Genomic DNA, 20,169 nt, shown 5'->3' with positions numbered 1-20,169 from the left:
TTTCAATGACAAGCCTTCTTGCCCTTGAACTTCCTGGTTGCAAAAGCTTGATTAGCTCTTTGTTATGCCATTTATCATCCAAGAGTGTCGAAATCAGACTTTCTAACAAAATGGCTTTTGCATCATCCATTTTACAATCTTACTTCCATCATCATGATAAAATCACTCCCAAGACTTTTACCAAAAATTCCAAGAGAAAAAAATTAGGTAGTTTTCCGTGGCTGTGTGACTATCTTGAGGTATTCATGCATGACTATCTCCCAGATATTCATGCTATGACTATCTCGAGTTATTCATGCATGACTATCTCCTAGATATTCACGTTGTGAGTTGCTCAAGGTTATTAAGGTGATTATAGGATCTAAAATGATTATCTAAGCTCATTGAAAGTGAATCTAATATCAAAAGATCAAAAAAATTTGACGAGAAAAACTAGAGTTTTTCACGATTGTGAATTACTTGAGAAATTCACGTCAAAATTATTTCATATGTTTGAGTTGCTAAGGCAACAAAAGGTAATAGCTTGCCTATTTAAAGCCCATTGGTAAAGAAAAAAGATCATGTCCACTTGGCATGAAAAACTAAAGATTTTCATGGCTATGACTATCTTTTATTATTACTATCTTCTAGATATTCATGTTGTGATTATTTTTTTATTTTTTGGAATAGCTCAATTATGGATAATGCTTAGTCTAATCAACTGTGGGGAACATTTAGTCCATGTTATCACCTTGATATTGAAGGACAAGAGAAATTTTCATGATGTGAAACAAAGAGTTATTCATGGTGAATAACTCAGTCCTTGGGTAACCAAAAACACATAAACAAACAAAATTAGATCCTTGGGTAACCTAAAACACATAAACAAAGAGTTATTCATGCCGTGAATAACTCAGTCCTTGGGTAACCAAAAACACATAAACAAACAAAATTAGATCCTTGGGTAACCTAAAAAACACATAAACAAACAAAATAAGGTCCAAGATTTGTCCTGATGAAACATCTTTACATACACTTGAGATCTAAAAAGATTATGGGAGACGAAATCGCTCTAAAAGATAGTGCATCTAACTACCAAGGATCTTCCTACTAGAGGAGTATTGGGTTTGGTCTATCAGCTAACATACATCAAAAGGTTTGAATTCAAGTGACACCAGTAGTGAAGAATCCATGGAGGAATAAGCTTAAATGATTGATGAGCGAGTGGAGGAGTGAGTGTCTAGCCCCCCCCATAATATCCGATGGTAGTCTGTTAAAAATTGCCAAAGGTCTATTCGCACACTCTAGTCAGCCACCACAGATCACGAGGCTCACTCAGCTTGACGAGGGTAGTGCAATGAGAAATATTGAAAGGTTCTTCCCAACAAACTTGTGTACTGAGGGAAACCTATACCCATTCTCATGAGCAAATATCTTTCACTCCTAGGATTAAGAGGGACATGGGTGGCAGAAGGTATCGCAAGGACTGGAGATACCTTTTTCCTAATAAGTGGGGAAATGAAGGTATCGCAAGGACTGGAGATACCTTTTTCCTAATAAGTGGGGAAATGGAGGTAGAAAAAAAATTTAGAGAGACCCAAAGACAAGTGTAAATCTTAGATTAAAGGAAACAAGAACTAGATGCAAGAAGAGCCTTAGCAGAATAGAGAAACTTGGAAAAAATGCAAAGTCTAGAGCTAGACACCTAAGGGATAGATTGGAGACTACGACACAAGCTTGAGCCCTTACACAAGCTTTAGTAGAGGGGATGCCACCCTTAGAGCCAATCCAAGAATATCCAAAGTGGGAATGGGAATTAGCTACCCTTCATGGGTTAAGAGGACCCAACTTAGAAAAAGAGGGAAAATCTAAAGAATAGCTCTATACCAATTGGATGATGAGAGTAATCATGAGTTTCTCACATACATGCAATTAGTGCTATGACAAGGACAAGGTGGGTTGTCTTTGAGGAAAGATGCACTAAATAGGGAATTCCCACCTTTTCCCACGACCTTGGCCAAAGAAGAACATTATCAAGACACCAACCTAGGAAGGGGGGAGGGAAGAGGGAGAGGGAATACACACGTCACCGAACCAACTTATGAGCTAGCCCCAGCCTTAACCATAGCTATCCTAACTAATTTATTAAGAACGACATTAGAAATAGGTAGGGGTGGCAAGGGAGTTGGGGACACCCCAATGCCCAACACAATGAAGCCATACCATATTGCAAAACATATGCAAAGCTTCAATAGACGGTGACCCCATGCAACATGTGGAAGTCTTTAAGTCCATTTGTGAAATTGTGGATCTTTTCTGGGAGCTGCTACTGCCCAATCTATTAATTACAAAATACCCCTGGCTTTATACATCCATGAAACATGTGGATCTTATTTTGGGTGGTCTTATTAGAGCTTATGCCCATGAAATACCCCTGGCTTTATGCATCCATGAAACATGTGGATCTTTTTCTAGGTGGTCTTACAGCTTTTGCCCATGAAATACCCCTGGCTTTATGCATCCATGAAACATGTGGATCTTTTGTAGGTGATCTTAGAGCCGTTGCCCAATCTATTAATTTTATGAAATACCTCTGGCTTTATGCATCTTGTCCATGTCCCTATGTGCGATTCGGTGAGGCACATGAAAGACCATTCATTTTCCCTAATGTTAGGTGGGAAGGCACACCAATGGTACATGACTCTAAAGCCAGAGGATAAGGTCAATTTCACTGGCTTAAGAATATATTTGTCCCTAGTTTTGCAAGAAGCGGTGACAATTGGAGCCCAGTGGCACAACTTTGCAATATCAAGCAACAAGAGCATGAGTCAATGAGAGATTATGTATCTCACCTTAAACATTTTAACTCTAGGTGTAAGCTTTGGGAGAGGCGAACTAATGAACAGTTGATGTCCTGCTTCCGAGAGGGAGTACAAGATTTGAGAATGCACGACTATCTACTCTTATCAAGACCAGCTACATTAGATGCATGCTACAAAACTACGATTAAATTTGAAGATAACATGTTGGAATTACCCTAGCCTGAAGAAAATAAGACTTTGTCTTTAGCTATGCTGTCTTAGGTGTCAAGTCGGCATGACTTAGACACTAGGGAAAGATAGGTAAAAAAACATGATGTGACCTCAACCATCCTCAAGAAGGTCAAGTTAAAGGAGGTAAGGGAGCTTGTTTGGTGTTCAATATGTAGACAAAATCATATGAGCACAGAATGCCCTCATCTATAACCCAGACTACTACTCAATTGTGCACATACCATATACATGGGAAGTCATGATTCTTCCAAGTGTAGAAAGCGCTCAACCCACTAACACTAGTGCCGACAATAGCTAGACCACCAACTCTATCTTTACCAACACCACTAGTCTAAAATATTGGAAGTTATAGACCACCATATACACAGGGACAAGGTTAGGCATGGGGAATATACAGGGTGCTCGATATACCACAACCACCTCCATCAAAGATATAACACCAATCTGCTAAGTTTTCGTTGAGGAGGAAAGTAAGTATCCTCATGAGTCGGAAATAAATCATGACTATTATGACAGGATTTTGTGCCCAACTTTTAGGTTATGCAAGGAACAATGCCAGTGCCCGTATTTTAAACCTCTGTCCAATGAAAGGGGAGAGAAATAAATACAACAACTTAGAGGGCCTTGTTGTAATGTTATCATTGTCAAACAAGGACTTCATCAAGGGTAGATGAGTGTCCAAATAGTGGCCCCACTAGATGTGTTAACTCAAGCCCACTTGTTGAACAAATACAAGGTAGATGTTCATTAGTTGCCGACCTCTATCTCTAAAAAAGGTAGGAGAAGGTGACCAAAGAGGGTAGACAAGGGTGAATCATTGGTACTAATTCAAGATGGTATAGATGAGGGAACTATAGAGATGGGGTCAATAGCATCTCGATACAAAAATCTCTTAAACAAATAACCTTGGAAAGGCCAGTGTACCCAAAGGGTGTTAGACAAGCCCAAGGGAATCTTGAGGATAGTGAGGCCATTGAAATAGTATACCCCCATCAGGAGGTCACATGATCCCCAAACCAATTTGGGAACATGAGGAGGAAAAAGAACCTAGCTCCAAGGAAGGGTTGGGAGATGACCTCATGTGAATAGTATGATTGAAACAAGGGATGAGGTTTATACTCCTAGATCAAAAAATGGGATTGAACAACTGGTTAGGGAAAGTGAGGTTGTATACAGACCACAAGATGTGCTTGATGTCATTCTTATCATTAGAAGTAAAACTGACTACCTAGTGTGGAGGGATGTGAAAGAATGGGTTAAGGGAACATATCAAGTCCTTGCTTCATAGTAGCAATCCTACCCAGTGTTGATGGATGTGAAAGAATGGGTTGAGGGAACTTCTGAACATACTACACAAAACAACCTAGAGGTTGACACCTCACAACATTTGAGGGAAGATAATCATGCTCCTAGATTCATCAAGTTTCCAATCAATCAATTAGGATATTACTATGAGAATGATGGCGCAAATGTTGCCATTCCTATTTACTATAAAGAATATCAAGAAATTGCAATCCTAGACAATGGAACACAGGTGATTATCACTATAAAAAAACATTGAGAAAAATGAAAAAAAATTGCCTTATAATGAAAGGATCTTGTCATAAAGATGAACGATGGAACATCCGTGATACCCATGGGAGTCTAGCAGTGGATCAAACTAAAATTTTCATCTTGGTGAGAATAGTGCACAAAGTTTTGTTTGTGCTATAGCACGTCATCTCCTATCTCCATATGCTTATCCTTGAGTTAGTCATTAAACTACTTCTTGTACCATAGTTTTCCAACCATCAATCTCTGTAAGCGGATCGCAATCTTTGCTCACTAAGTTACTCTAAGGTAACTAAGCACTCCATGAGAGGGTTTCCCTTGAGGTTATGTTTGGACATAATTTAGTGGCTTGGAACCAACTTTTCCATTAGCATGACTACATTAAGCCCAAATGTAAGTTGGAAAGGCATGCTATTGACAACCACCTTGTATGACGTGCAGTAGACCCATAGAGCAGAGTGCAACTTGTGCTCCCAATCACTCCTCGAAGCCTATACTGTCTTGGTGAGAAATCTTGTTTTTGCTTTCAGCCTAGCCGTTTACTTGTGGGTAGTAAGGTGTCGACTTTTTGTGCACCATAAGGAACTCCTTGAGAAATCTTGGTGAGAAATCTTCTTTTTGCTTTCAGCCTAGCCGTTTACTTGTGGGTAGTAAGGTGTCGAATTTTTTGTGCACCATAAGGAACTCCTTGAGGAAGAACTCCACCACTTCATTGATAAAATTTGTACCATGATGATTGCTTGCTATTTTTAGTAGGCAAACAAAATAGGTAATCACATCCTTGTATAGAGAAACATGGTTTTAGCTCTTGCATGTCAGCTTTTTGCATTACTTTGGCCTCAGCAAATTTGTGAAATAAGTTGTATGGTGATGATGATGATGTGAATTAGTATAGGCATGCTTTTTGAATTCCATCATTGCATAAACAGAATCCTCTACAAAAACGACATCCCTACTTAGAATAATCTTCTTTGTGAGAGGACTATAGAGATAATAACCTTTGCTTTCAACAATATAGCCAATAAAAATGTGTTTTACTACCTTGTCATCGAGCTTAGTTCTACTTTGTGCTGGCACATGGGCATATGCCAAACAACCAAAAAAACATGTGTTTTAACCTTAGGTTTTCGATTGAACCAAGCCTCATAAGGATTAATAGTCTTCAAAGCTTTAGTAAGGCACTTGTTCAGCACATAAAATTACTTCCATCCAAAACTTATGTGGAAGCTGCTGACCTTCAACCATGCATCTAACCATCTCCATAAGGGTTTTGTCTCTTAGCAATACCATTTCGCTATGCTATACAAGTACACTGATGCTTAATACCTTTTGTGCTAAAAAATCTTTGAATGTATTAGACATATATTCTCCCCTCTGTCTAAATGGAGAGTTTGAATTTTTAAGCTAGTTTTATTTTCAACCATAGCAACAAAGTGTTGAAAATGAGAAATACCTCTAATTTTTCCTTCATAGGGTACGACCGACTATATTTATTGTAATCATCAATGAATGTAACAAAGTATAAGTTTTCTTCCAAATAAGCAATCCTCACACATCACTGTATATGAGCTACAATTTGATTAGCTCTATTTGGTGCATTCTTTGAGAAGTATTGGTGCGATAAAATTTGGTGCATTCTTTGAGAAGTATAGGTGCGATAAAATTTGCCAAGAATGCATCCCTTCACAAACATATCTTGGTGGTGGATCAAGTTATGGAAGATCCTCTAATATCCCATGTTTCTACAATACCATATAACCACCAATAGAAGTGTAGCCAAACCTAGCATGCACATCTTTCATTACATTAGAAGTGTATGCTAGACAAGCAACATCGCACTTATCATATATATCCAATTTATGCAACCCATCAGCAGAACAATTTGTTTGTATTGTTCTTTGTCACAAACAATGCATTTATCATCATCTATAAATCCAACATTAACACACTCCCCCTTGTTAGAGTTAATGAGAACTATCTCACCAGTACCTTTAACAAGGTAAGAGGCATTATTGGCACACGTAATAGTATGACCATCTTGTGTAGCCTCCATTTTTTTAAACCAAAATTCTTTGAGAATTTATGTACTTTGAAGCACCATTGTAAGAAAACCAACTATTAGAGACAGTTGCACTGAGACATGCATCTTAATCAGGATTATAACTACAAATAGCCATTAATGAGAAGTCTTGATGAAAAATGACATTATGAAAGTCCTCTTTCTTAGAATTCTGATTGTCAGCATTAGAATTACTTGAACCGTTATTATATTTCTTTTGCTTCTTTTCTTTATTTTGAAGTTTGAAGCAATTTTCAATTGCATGGCCAAGCTTCTTGTAATGCTAGTAAGCCACCTTCTTTAGCTTATTGGAATCACCCTTAGCCTTAGAAGTTTTATTAATATTGGCCTTTCACTGAAATTTCTCACTCGTATTCTTAATTGCTAGAGCATGATCACTGCTAGAACTCTCAAAAACATTCTTTCTGGATTGTTCCTTCTGAAAATAGTAAGCATTGAAACCCAGATAAGATTCAGATAAAGTGTTAAGAGTGATGTTAATCCTAAACAAGGATATTTATGACCATAAAACTCCATAGGGAGTAATTTGACCCATCTAACTTATTTATTCTTTGGAAATAAAACAAAATAAATCATTTAACGAGTTTTTGGCCATACTTGACTACTTGAAAATTTGAGAAGGAAATATGTAAAAATAAAGTTTGAACAATTGATGTCAGCAGTAGCAAGCCAATATTGAACTCTCTAGAAAGCTACTAGAAATTATTAGTTGGAACATCTCCAAACAGGATGATTGGAGGCTTCAATTAGATAGAAGAAGAATTCATCAATTGGACTACATGAGAAATCGCCAATTGAACTCTTGGATTACATTGAAAAATTTAAAATCATCGATCTCGAACTATGAAAACGGATGATTGGATCGGATGATCAAGAAAGTGGAATCACCGATTGGACAAGGTGAAATCAGATGATTGTAGAAATGGACGATCAGAGAATTATGATCAACCACCGATTGGATGATTAAAAAATGAGAATTGCACGATTAGAAAGTGCAATCAAGCAATTGAGCTTGACGATCTGAAAAGTACAATCATCGATTGAAAAAGTTAAATTGGAAAAGTACAATCGGGTGATTGGACTAGCTGAGAAGCTGCGTGAGTAGAAAATCAAAGTGATTGCCCAACAATTGGAGAAGCTGGCAATTGGAGAATGCAAAATGATTAGAGAAGTTGGTAGTGTAATCTAGTGAGATTAGAAAAAGCGAGCGATTGGTGAACCAGTCGATTAGATGATTGGAAAAACCTATGGACAATTGGAAAACCAATCAATCTCCCCAATTGGAAAAACGTAAAGACTGATTAGAGAACTAGTACAATTGCACTAAATAATTGGACGACCAAAACAATCACCGATTGTATACGAGCAGTTGCTTTTCAAAATGATTACACCGGCCAATAATTGGAGATATCTAGTACTACATTGTGAGGTCATACATTTACACCATGGGAACTTTTGTCCCATCGGGCTTTTCCCATTGTATACGAGCAATTTTTGCTCTTCAAAATGATTACACCGGCCAATAATTGGAGATATCTACTACTACATTGTGAGGTCATACATTTACACCATGGGAAATTTTGTCCCAGTGGGCTTTTCCCCATGGCCATCTAGGTGTGAATGGGCACCTTAGGGTTAGCTAGTATATAAGCAGCCTCATCCTCAGTCTAGGGTTGCGATTGATTTTGTACTTTATTATACCTTGAGTTCTTGCTTCTACTGAACTAGCCCTCTACACTCTCTCTCCCCCTTGTGTTCTCTTTGATATGTGGTGAACATTGAGTGAGTGAGTGTTTATAACTTTGCTTTCATCAAAGCTATCATTTTTGGCAACACAGAGGTTGTTCTTTCTATGAAAGAGTCCTCCCTAGATGAATCCTTAGCTACTCCTAGATGAATCCTTAGCTACTCCTAGCTTGAAGTCACTACTATTAGCTCCTAAAAGGGATGCTACTACACTAAGCATAAATAGGGAGGTGATTTTTCCAAGACATGGACCCAATCCTCAGAGTTGTCAGGCTCTAGGAGAGGTTCGTAATCTTGGTCCCATGTTCAATATCCAACAACTTATTGTAACATGTACACATGTTGATTGAAGTAGTGTAGACAATTATGTTAGATTCATTGGTGGTGGCGAGAATGCCTTAACCCATGTGATGAGTCTTCTCTATCTTTCAGTTTTTCTTTAAAGTGTAATAGCCTGTACATATACAGACATGACTGGTTTCCCAATAATGAACCAGTGTTGCTTCTCTCATGTAAGGTCTTTTAAGGATCATTGTGTATGATCCTCTTCTCTAAAAATCTATCACCACGAATGTGTGGTGGAAACTTTAAAGGTTTTAATTTTACTAGATGCCTATGGCTTTCCCAACATTGGCCAACTTCACTACGAGGCTTGTGCCTATGAGTGGCAGGTTATCCAAACCTCCCAGTAATCCTTAATGATTATATTAACACCAAAACCACCATCCAAGATCACAGAGATTGTAAGTCCCTTATACACAAGTAACATTGTATTTATTTCGTCACTCTCAAAATAGTATCCCAGCATGCTCATGGGCACTTTTTTGGTTATCCTTTGGTTTTGGTTATGGAGGTACTTCCTCTTCCTCCTCAAGTTCAAGTTTAATTGTGTGTGCTCTTAAATTTCCATTCATCCAATTCGATAAGTCTCTCCAAAGTCGTAAATTTTCTTGAAAAGGAGAACTTATTGGCACTTGGACCTCCTAGGACAAGAAGGTTGTGAGGCCTACTACATCCTATGGGTGATACTACTTGCACTCGTTGGGTTTATACTCACTCTAAAGTGGGCTAGGACCTACTAATATGTAGGGTATACACTGATCCTTCCCTAGGAGGTAGTGCCTTTAAAGGGGATGTGACAAACTTCTCACCAATCACCTCAAAGAACACGCTATGCTAGCTATGGTGACCCATGGAAGGCCAACTTTCACCTCCCACCACCGAGTCCTCCCTCATTGCATCTAGCAATGTGGGCCTTGGTGGATAGATTGGTTCCAGAGGTAGAGGCTCTAGAACTAGTTCAGTTTACGGCCTCTCAAGAATGGATATGGGTTTGTTTAAAGGCTTGGGAAAAATTTGAGGTTCCCTTAAATTCACTGGCTCTATGATTACCTTTGGGATAGGGGCTGGGATACACCCAAGTAGGGTTAGTGGTTCATACTTAACCACTAGCTCTAGTTCAGCCTCCACCTTCTTCACAAGCTCTTGGGATTACTTCATTCTCTATTTCTCCAACATGAGGTTGGGGTACTCCTTGAGTTTCTTTGGAAATTCATAGTCTATGAGTTTCTTTTCTTGGGAAGAGCGAGTTTGAGTGGGAGACCGCAGCAGCTATCTCTACAAGAGAGGTAGCTTCGAAGCTCTTAAACGGTCACAACATTGTTTCCCTTGACAATTGATCGTGCATTATGCTTGCATGTGCTCTTTGAGGTCTTAATCTTTAGATATATGGGTCAAGTTCATAAGTCTTTGTAGGGGCTATTGTAATCTTGGGGGCTTGTGCCTCTAGCTCTTTTGATGCTTGCTTTGTAGTTGTTGGTTTGGGCTTTATTGGCAATGTTGGATGTTTCTTTAGCTATGCCGCCCTCATGTTCACTTGGAATCTTATAATGGCATTAAGGGGGACCATGTGAATGAGTCCTCCTTATACACTTAACAAGTTAAGGCTTGCCAAAGTATTAACAGATGCAATAGGGGTGATTGTCACTCTATTGGGATAGTCTTTGTAATGGTTGAATTTGCAATTATAACACGTGTCTCCATAAGTAATTACATTGAGGTTGGGCACATGATTCGGAGTGCTTGGAGCATACTCAAGGGATTTGATATAGGGTATTTATGAGGGCACTCCACAATATGGTGTGGCTGTTTGCATCAATATGGCCTACATACCATGTTGTTTGTGGTCTCTCGTTCTTTGTTGCACCATGGCTTGAAATAGAGAGGTATAGTCTATGGGTGAAGCCTATACCCATAGGGATCAAATTATTGTTGCTCATGGTCATAAGACTCATAGCTCTCTTGTTCCTAGTTTTTGTCTTTGTGGGAAAAGTCACTAAGTACTATTGTACTAGTGTGGTTCTTGGAGGAACCGACTGAGGTGATAGTACCAGAGGTGGATATGACAATTGAGGGCGTCTATACATACCTCTCACGATAAAGGGTTTTGATATGTAGGCATTGCAGCTTTTGTCTACTATTGAGGAGTGATTGGTGGGCTTGGTAAGGCCAATGGTTGCCTTGGCACATGCTGTAACTCGTGTATAGCAGTTCTTTTGCATAATCTCATATCACATGTGACCAAAGTTTGATAAAGAAGAAAGGAAAAAATAAATATCTGAGGCATAGAAGCTCACTCATGTGGGGCCATACCTCAAAAATGTAGCAGGAAAAATCATCAACAAAGAGGTGCCAACCGTGTAAGAAGAAAGGTAGCCTTTCAGTACCACTCACCAGAATGCCTAAAGATAAAGCTAAGATGGAAGCAATAGGGTTGGACCAATATACAAAACAACTCCCCACCAAAAGCATCAATGTCCATCTGTGTGCAAAGTTTATTAAGTCCTATGATAAAAGGATAAAAATAAGAGAAGTGATTGCATAGGAAGGGACCAAGAAAAGAGTAGTGATTAGAGAAGATGACATTCAACAAGCCATGCAATTTTGGAACCGGCCATACACACACATAAGGTGGGCCAAGGACTTTCCCTTGCCACAAAACTTAAAGAAAGGGTGTTTAACAACAATGGAGTGGAAAACATCAACATCAACATCAAGGTGGGCCAAGGACTTTCCCTTGCCACAAAACTTAAAGAAAGGGTGTTTAACAACAATGGAGTGGAAAACATCAACATCAAGGAAAAGATAAATGAGCTGACCAATAGGGTAGTGTCCATGATAATGCAAATTAAGACAATTGACAAGTACAACTACATTGACCTCTATAAGCTACATAAGATTCATATGAACCTCAATATCTTCACAAGGAGCTCTATGCATACCTGCCCACAACACCAAAACAAAGTGGTAAACCCTTACCTCATCACCAAGGTGTTAAGTCACATCACAACCACCCCACTCCTTAACAGAAGAAGAAATCTTTACAAGACCTACTAAGCTTAGCCAATCAAATGTGGTGGAGGATCTGGAGGAGGTAGATGTCCTTATTGTGCTAGCATGAAAGAAAGTCTAGCAAGCAAGAAAGTCTAGCAAAACATGGAGCAGAAGAAGAAAGCATGACCTCATACCAAGAAAACTCCTATTAGGCCATGTCCTGAAGCTCAAGGTGAGCAAGAAGCATCAGATGAGAGTGAAGAATATGTACAATTAGCTCTCCCTCCCTCCCCAACAAAACTTTTAACAATGATGATAGGTGTGGATACGGATGCAAGGATTGAGTTGTTCTAGAATATCATGGGAATTCCTCTTCTTGCATCTAAATTTTTATGCATGAAAATAAATATATCAAAAATTTATCTTTTCTCTATTTAAATAATTATGCATAAATACTATAAAAGTATTTTCCATAAATATGACAAAAATCATTCTTTTAGCATAAAAATATCTATGCCTAGAATATGATGGGAATTCCTCTTTTTGCTTTATTAAAATTATGCATACAAATAAGATTTATCTTTTTTTTTCTGGAAAATTTTACCATAGCTTCACTGCAATTACTGGAAATGTTCAATTTTCTACTCTAAAATAAATACTTGTAATTGAAAGGTGATAGGAACTCCTCTTTTTGACTAAAATTTAATTATGCATACATAACATAATTATAATCATAATTATAAGCATAATTATGATTAATTTCTTAATTATTCTTAAATAACCATCCTCATTTCTAAAAGTGTTAGCATAACCCTCTTTCAACTTAAAATGAATTAGTATGATTTTTCTTAATCATAATCAAGCTTAAAATAATTAATCATCATTTTTAGCTAGATAAAATCATAAAAATACCTAATCTTTTTCTCTAGCTTGTCAAGCCTAGAGTTTAGGTTAAGATAATGAGATTATCATTTAAGAATCATCCTTCTAATAAGGATCTAACCATAAAGATGAGTAATCTTACCAAAACAGAGATTTATTAATAGAAAATATTATAATTAAGCATAAAGATTAGCATTAATATTAATTAAACATTATGAATCTTTAGAAAGCTTGATTTCAAGAAAAACCATTCAATTGAAAGCTTCTCAAGCATTAGAGGGGTTGAGAAGAAGAAAGTCATTGAGAAGAATAGAAAAAACCATTAAATTAAGGCTCACCTTTGATTTTGGCTTGATTCTTTTGGATAGAAGTGAAGCCCACAAAGCAAGCTTTGGCCACCAAGATGGGGAGGGTAATATCCAAGAGAGGATGGAGAATTCAAGAAGCTCCAAAGCTCCCAAAAGTTGAGGCAAAATAGAGGGATAATAGAATTACACTAAAATGAAGATAATGCTGGCATGTAATTATTCAAAGATGAAAATACAAAGGAATGAGGGTCTATTTATAGGTGAACAGGAGTGCTCCTCAAGCTAAGTTCAAGCTAACGGATTTCCAATTTTAGTTTGATCCGGTTTGGACAAGATTTGGACCTATTTGGCTCCAGTTTGCAAGAGGAGAGAGGAGAGATAAAATATCTTGATTTTTTTGAATTAAAAATATCAAGTAATGATGAGAAAAAAGGTGCCTACTTCATGAGACTCTCCCTCCTTACTGAGGTATCAAAAATTCATCATTTTACTAAAATATCTCAATTTTTAACTAATAAACCCAGTACTCAGTCAACTCTTCATCTTATGTGAGCATTTACTCATTTTTGGGGGATTTTCTTTTATTGTTTGTATTTTTGTCATCCCAACACTTGGATTAATCCTATTGGCCCTTTGGAACCTTATTTGGACTTTAATAAAAATTTTCTGAAAATGTGGACTCTTAGGCTAAGGTCTCTAATACACATATTCAATTAATTCCTAATGCACATTGGAAAATTCATTTTGAATTTTTGTTTCAAGGGAGTTCATCTCAGATTTTAGGAGAAATTTTGTATCCAAAAATATCTCAATTTTGTATTATATCTCTCTAGAATATTTTCTCTCTCTAGGTCAAAATCAAGGGAAAATTTTTTTTTCTTGCATTCTGAAATAGGGGATGATTACAGGGGATTGAGATGAGAGATTATACATCATTTAGGGTTGAGGAGGAACCTTACAAGCATGCCAAAGAACTGCAAAGAAGACTCTCCGTCAAAGATATGAGCTTACAAAAGCCAACCCCCAAGGATCTTTCGCTTCTATCACGGAGCCATACTAAAGAAAGTTTTGTAAGTTACATGTCAACCATGAAACACTGCCTCAATAAAAAATACCAAGAGTCCAAGACTTATATTGAAAATCTAAGCAAAGAGGATGATGTCAACAATGAGGACCTTGTCTCCAATTTCCACATCTTGACAAGTGACATCCTAGACCGAGATCAACATATCCACCGAAAGAAGTTAAAGTTGTGTCAAGGAGAGTTAGAGGTAACAAATGACAAATTAATAGTGGAGAGATCAAGACCAATAAAGTAGAGATCCAAGACCAGTAAAGTAGAGATCCAAGAGAGAAGTAAAGTAGAGCAAGCACTCAAGGAGGATCACCATTAACATCAAGATAAGCTGAAGAAAATAAATTCTAACATGGACTTAACAGCCTCAAAGTACACCTCCAACCAGAGAGAGCTACAATTGTATCCTGAGTTTACCACTGGGTCTACAAAGGGGAGTATGAGCAGAAGTTGGAAGTGTAGACATACCAATCTAATAAACTTAAGGCCATGCTACAACACGTAGAGGAAGCATTTGCAGCCAACAAAAAGTAGGTTGAAGAGAAACTAATAGAGCTTCAGTTCAGGAGATCCAAAGAAAGCACATAATGCATTTGGAGGGAGAATGTGACGAGATTGAGTCGAGGAGATCCAAAGAAAGCACATAATGCATTCAGAGATTTAAAAAGTAGGTTGAAGAGCAACTAACAGAGCTTCCGTCGAGGAGATCCAAATGCACATAATGTTTGAAGGGAGAATGTGAAGAGCTCAACAAGACACATACACATGCAATCCATTCTCTCCATTCAGAGGTCCAAAAGAGTAAAGAACAATTAGAGATAGACATTAGGAGAGCCATCAACAAGTATTGGCTCATTAACAGATTCACTCCATGAGGTAACGGTTGAAGTTCAAATAAAAAAAGGGCTTCTTCAAAAGGCTTTGCTCTCTAACTTAAAGATATGACAAGAAAAGGATGCCCATATTACAAGATTGGAATAGTAGTTGACTCAACAACTAAATAATACAACCAAATGACAATGTGAAGTAGCTAAGAGTGCATCATAGTTGGCCTCGTTGTTGGTGCTCCAAGGGCCACTCTACACACTCTTAACTTGTTTTTATCATCACTAACCCTCTTCTTCTTGCATTATGACATAGATGTTAGTGAGGACTTAACAAGGGGGGATATAGGCCTCATCCAATAGAACTTAGATAGGGATGCATACCCAATAATTATCATGGCCATTTTCCATAATGATATATATCTTACTGACTATATGGCTATGTACACTTATGCTCTAGGTCCCATAGTACTTAATTTTAGATCAACATGTTTTTTTGTAGTTTTAGATATTAGACTGTATTAAGTGATTATGCTCAATTTTTGTAATTCGGACCATTACCCATGACCTCCCCATTTGATCGCATTGTATATTGTGATGATAATTGCTTTCCTATGAAGTTTGATTTATCATGTGTATTCAAAGAAAGGATAGGGATGGGTTTGGAGCAAGCTTTTTTCGACATCCACTATCTCTCTATACCCTCTATTACCTTTGTCTGTCGCTCTCTCTTCTACCCACATCTTCCCTCCTCCCAGACTAGCCCAACCTAGCCACCCTCCAGCCAAGCCTAGTCGTTACTCCACTCTTCCTATCCACATCCTCCCTCCATCCTAGCCCAGTCGATACTTCACTCTCCTCTCTCTCTCTCTCTCTCTCTCTCTCCTCTATCCTTGCTCTCCTCTCTTTCTCTCACCTCTTCTTCTATCTCTCCTCTCTTTATCTCTCTCTCTCTCACTCCTCTCTTTCTCTCCCCTCTTCTTCTTCTTCTTCTTCTTCTTCTTCTTCTTCTTCTTCTTCTTCTTCTCTCTCTCTCTCTCTCTCTCTCTCTCTCTCTCTCTCTCTTCCTCTTTGTCTCTCTCCCCCTCTTCCTCTCTCTCTCTCTCTCTCTCTCTCTCTCTCTCTCTCTCTCTCTCTCTCTCTCTCTCTCTCTCTCTCTCTCTCTCTCTCTCTCTCTCCCCCAACTAATCAAGCTCTCTAATGAGGTGATCCGACTAAAAGAGCAAGTTGAATATCTCACATACGACGAGCTTACAGAACACCAAGGTACTATAAAGGAGGAGGGGGACTCACACACATGGAAGAGCTTACCAAGACTGTAGAGGAAAAGATTCAAGAGAGTATGATAACAAGAAAAGAACTTGTGCGAGGATGGGCCGATGTAGTAAAACAGGAAGCGGAGAAGGAGTGGTTAGCAGTAGTCAAGAAATATCGAGCCTCTGCCCCACACATCATAGTGGAAGAGAAGAGGAATATTAGGGAGTCACCAAGCATTTTTAGATACCATGGTAAACCTTGAAGGGGGAGAAAATCTACTTGGATGAGGATTTGAGCCTAACATAGGTGGCACACATAGGAAGGCCGCAATGGAGAAGGTCATGGTAGCTCATAAAACAAAGGGAAGTGGGCAGTATACCGAGATGGGAGAGTCATCATTACGAAGAGGCACCACACCCCTAAATAGGAGCGTGAGTTCTATGAGACTACATGTATCAAGATGCAACCTAGAAGTGTTAAGGGACTCTATGATCAAATGTGGGAGGCTTCCCAGAGACATTTATAAGATGAGATATCATCTTCTACAGGGAGACACATGAGAGATTGGAGACGAGATTACATCATCTTCTACAGGGAGACACATGAGAGATTGGAGACGAGATTACCTCATGCCGCTAGATATACCAGTGGGAGTTGGCTTACCGCACTGGCATACCCATAGGACAAAAGGAGTACGGGGGCTAGGAGAAGTAGAAATCCTATTTAGGTCACACCTTTAGTGTATGATCAACATAGTCAAGCGGGATGAGGACGTGAGATACATATGGGTTAGGCTATAACTTACACCCCCACAAAGATACATACATGTGGCGGTTTCATACTTTGCACTAGAGACTTTGTGATATCCTATATGGGGATAGTCAAGATAGCCTAACCACTTAGGTAGAGGAGAGGAAGGAGTCCCCTTACACATCATTGTCTAATGAGATCTCAGCCATGTTGAGACTAGGTAAGTTTATCCTTATTGGGGACTTCAACCTAGGACTAAGCGTGAGCAATCTTAGTTATATAGCTTTGAGGACCCTATCAGACTACAGGCACTTAACTAGGAGGGCACATGATTGCAGCAAGTTCTCAGGACCTTGGAGTTATCACTAGATATGGGAGGCACCTCTTGGAGTTGGGTTCTTGGCATGGTCTTGTCATTTATAAACGGGATGGCACAGTGGCCCCTATTCGACGGATTTACAAGATTTCCATATAGTGGAGATTTGAGCACGATATTATGGGACCTCCTGAGCTTGCTTCATTCATCTCTAAGTTCACCATCCCCACATTCCCTCTTGGAGCTAACCACACCTACCTCTTCTTCTCCATTGCTTGTACACCACCCAGCCCCACCCACCTCCCATTATACCAAAATCCACTTCACGCATGAATGGATAACATATATGCCAACAACATTGATCATGGTTTGGTAGATATGGACCCATTAGTTCCTCTTTGCCACCCTTAGATCTTAGCTCAAGCATGATGCTCAAAGGATTAACTACTCTTTCACTCACACAAGAAAACCATGTGTGATAAATCAACACTGGGAGATATACCAACTCTTCTTGAGGGCCACCAACTCTAAGGAGACTTGGCATAGGTTAAGGGAATGATGCCCACCCATGCTCATCATAGATCCTCACATCTGGCAACTCTTCTTGAGGGAAAACTCTAATGAGGCCTAGCATAGGTTGAGGGAACGATGCCCACCCACACCCACACCCCCACCCCCACCATAGATCCTCACATCTAGCACACTTACACACTCACTTTACTATATTCCCAATCAGCCTCCACTCCCACATCCACCCAAATCTTGCCCCACTGCATACACTTTCTTCACATCAACCATGGTGGAAAAGGGCATCCAAAAACTCCAAAATAGCCGCTCCTAGGATCATGAGGGATTAGATCAGAGCACCTATCACATGCAACCTTGAGACCCTTGCACCCCTCTTAACTTACATGCTTAACAAGCACTAGTGGATTTCCCCATACTTGGTCATCACACATTGTCTCACCCATACACAAAGCTGGGGACACTATGGAGCCCAATAACTATAGGACCATCATGATCGACCATACCTTGGCCAAGCTATATGGATCCACACTAGAATAGAGCTCAACACATTAGGAGAGAGAGAGAGAGAGAGGGGCATAGAGCGTGAGGCTAGGCTAGGTTCAAATAGACCTTCTTCACCTTGGATCATTTCTTCACACTTATGAGCCTCATTGAGCAGGCCAAGGCTAATGGCCAATGCCTCTACTATCTCTTTGTGGATTTCCACAAAGTCTTTGATACGATGCCACGTGATTGCCTACTATAGCACCTACAGGTACTTAGGGTTCCATATTACATGATTTGGGGTATTATTGCTTTATATGAGGCAGTAGTGGATGCCTTGGGGGAGGACTCTTAGAGGAGAGTAGTGGATGCCTTGGGGGAGGACTCTTAGAGGAGATATCTAGTACTATATAGGTGAAATAGGGCTGCCAACTACCCCCACCCTCTTTAGGCTATACATTGTGATGAGATCTTAGACTTCATTTGATAGAGTGGGAGGTGGAGAGGAATCCCTAGTAGGTATATACTTGTGTCGATTATCTTATATGTTGATGATATAGTTCTGATTCCAAACTCAAAAGAGGGACTATAGAAGCACATGGATGCCCAATAGGAATTCTATTTGCAGAGTGGCTTGTCAGTTAACCTTGGGAAGACCAAGGTTATGGTCTTTTGTACTTCCCCTAGTGTGAGGAAACATACATACGTGGGTAGCCAAGTGGAGGTAGCAAACTCATATGTCTCCTTGTGGGGGTCACTTTCATGATCTCTAATATATGCTTCTCCATGAGATAAGAATCAGAGGACATATTGACTAGGGGATACGTTATTGCACTTGCCCTCCTATAGAGATAGTCACACCCTACACACTTCTAGGAGCCCAAGACAAAGGACTAGCTTTCTAATACACTAGTGAGTCCAGTGGGGGTGATGTAAGCATCCCCAGTGTAGGCACCAAGCTTATTAACATGCCATATTGGTAGCGCATAGAGCATCCACAGATTTTGATGCTATCTAGATTGATACATAGAAAAGAATATGTCCCTCACCATATCATGCAAGCAGAGTTTGGCTCTTGTGTGGTTGAGGCCTTATTCCAAGTTGTTACATACATATAGATGATACTAGTGATGGCTTCGTCATGTGACGAGATTACCATACATAGCACTACAGTCTTCTTAGGTGATAGTGGAGAGAGGGGTGCATCCATCTTGGTATGCTTCTCTCCTCACATGGTTCACCAAACATAGACTACAGATTCTCTGACTACCCCCATTTTAGTATGCCCAAACTCTCCCTACACCAGGCTCACACATGTGGACAGGAACCAGATAATTCGATATGACTTGCTATAGTTACACATTTGAGATACATGGATTGCCCCAGGGGAGCCCCTACCACCCAAGATGCAGTATTACACTAACCATTTTTTGAGTCTTACAAAGGATGGATTCATACAGAGGCCACGATACCTAGATGTTTTCATGTCACATTACAGGAGGACACTTAGTTAGCTCAGGGTCTCATCCCATAGGCTTGAGATTGAGTTACCTAGGGATTAGTGTTATTTCTTTTTATTATATTTTCTTTATTTTTTCCCATGATGAGACTCCATACACACATTGTACATCTTTTGTCTCATAGACCCGTTGGATCTTTTGCAAGACATTAAAATATCTTCTTCTTCTTTCCCTCCCTCTCCCTCCCCCACTCATCAACATCTCTCTCTCTCTCTCTCTCTCTCTCTCTCTCTCTCTCTCTCTCTCTCTCTCTCTCTCTCTCTCTCTAACCACTCTCACACACTCTCTCTCTCCCCCCTCCTCAACCGCTCTCTCTCACACACTCTCTCTCTATTGTCTCTTCTCTCTCTCTCTCTCTCTCTCTCTCTCTCTCTCTCTCTCTCTCTCTCTCTCTCTCTCTCTCTCTCACACACACACACACACACACACACACACACACACACACACACACACACATTAATGTTATTGAAAAAATAATTATTGC

Source organism: Cibotium barometz, chromosome 5 (assembly GCF_041138505.1).
Source record: "Cibotium barometz isolate CiBa-2024 chromosome 5, ASM4113850v1, whole genome shotgun sequence".
NCBI classification, from domain to species: Eukaryota; Viridiplantae; Streptophyta; class Polypodiopsida; order Cyatheales; family Cibotiaceae; genus Cibotium; species Cibotium barometz.
Note: the sequence above shows the minus strand (reverse complement) of the source record.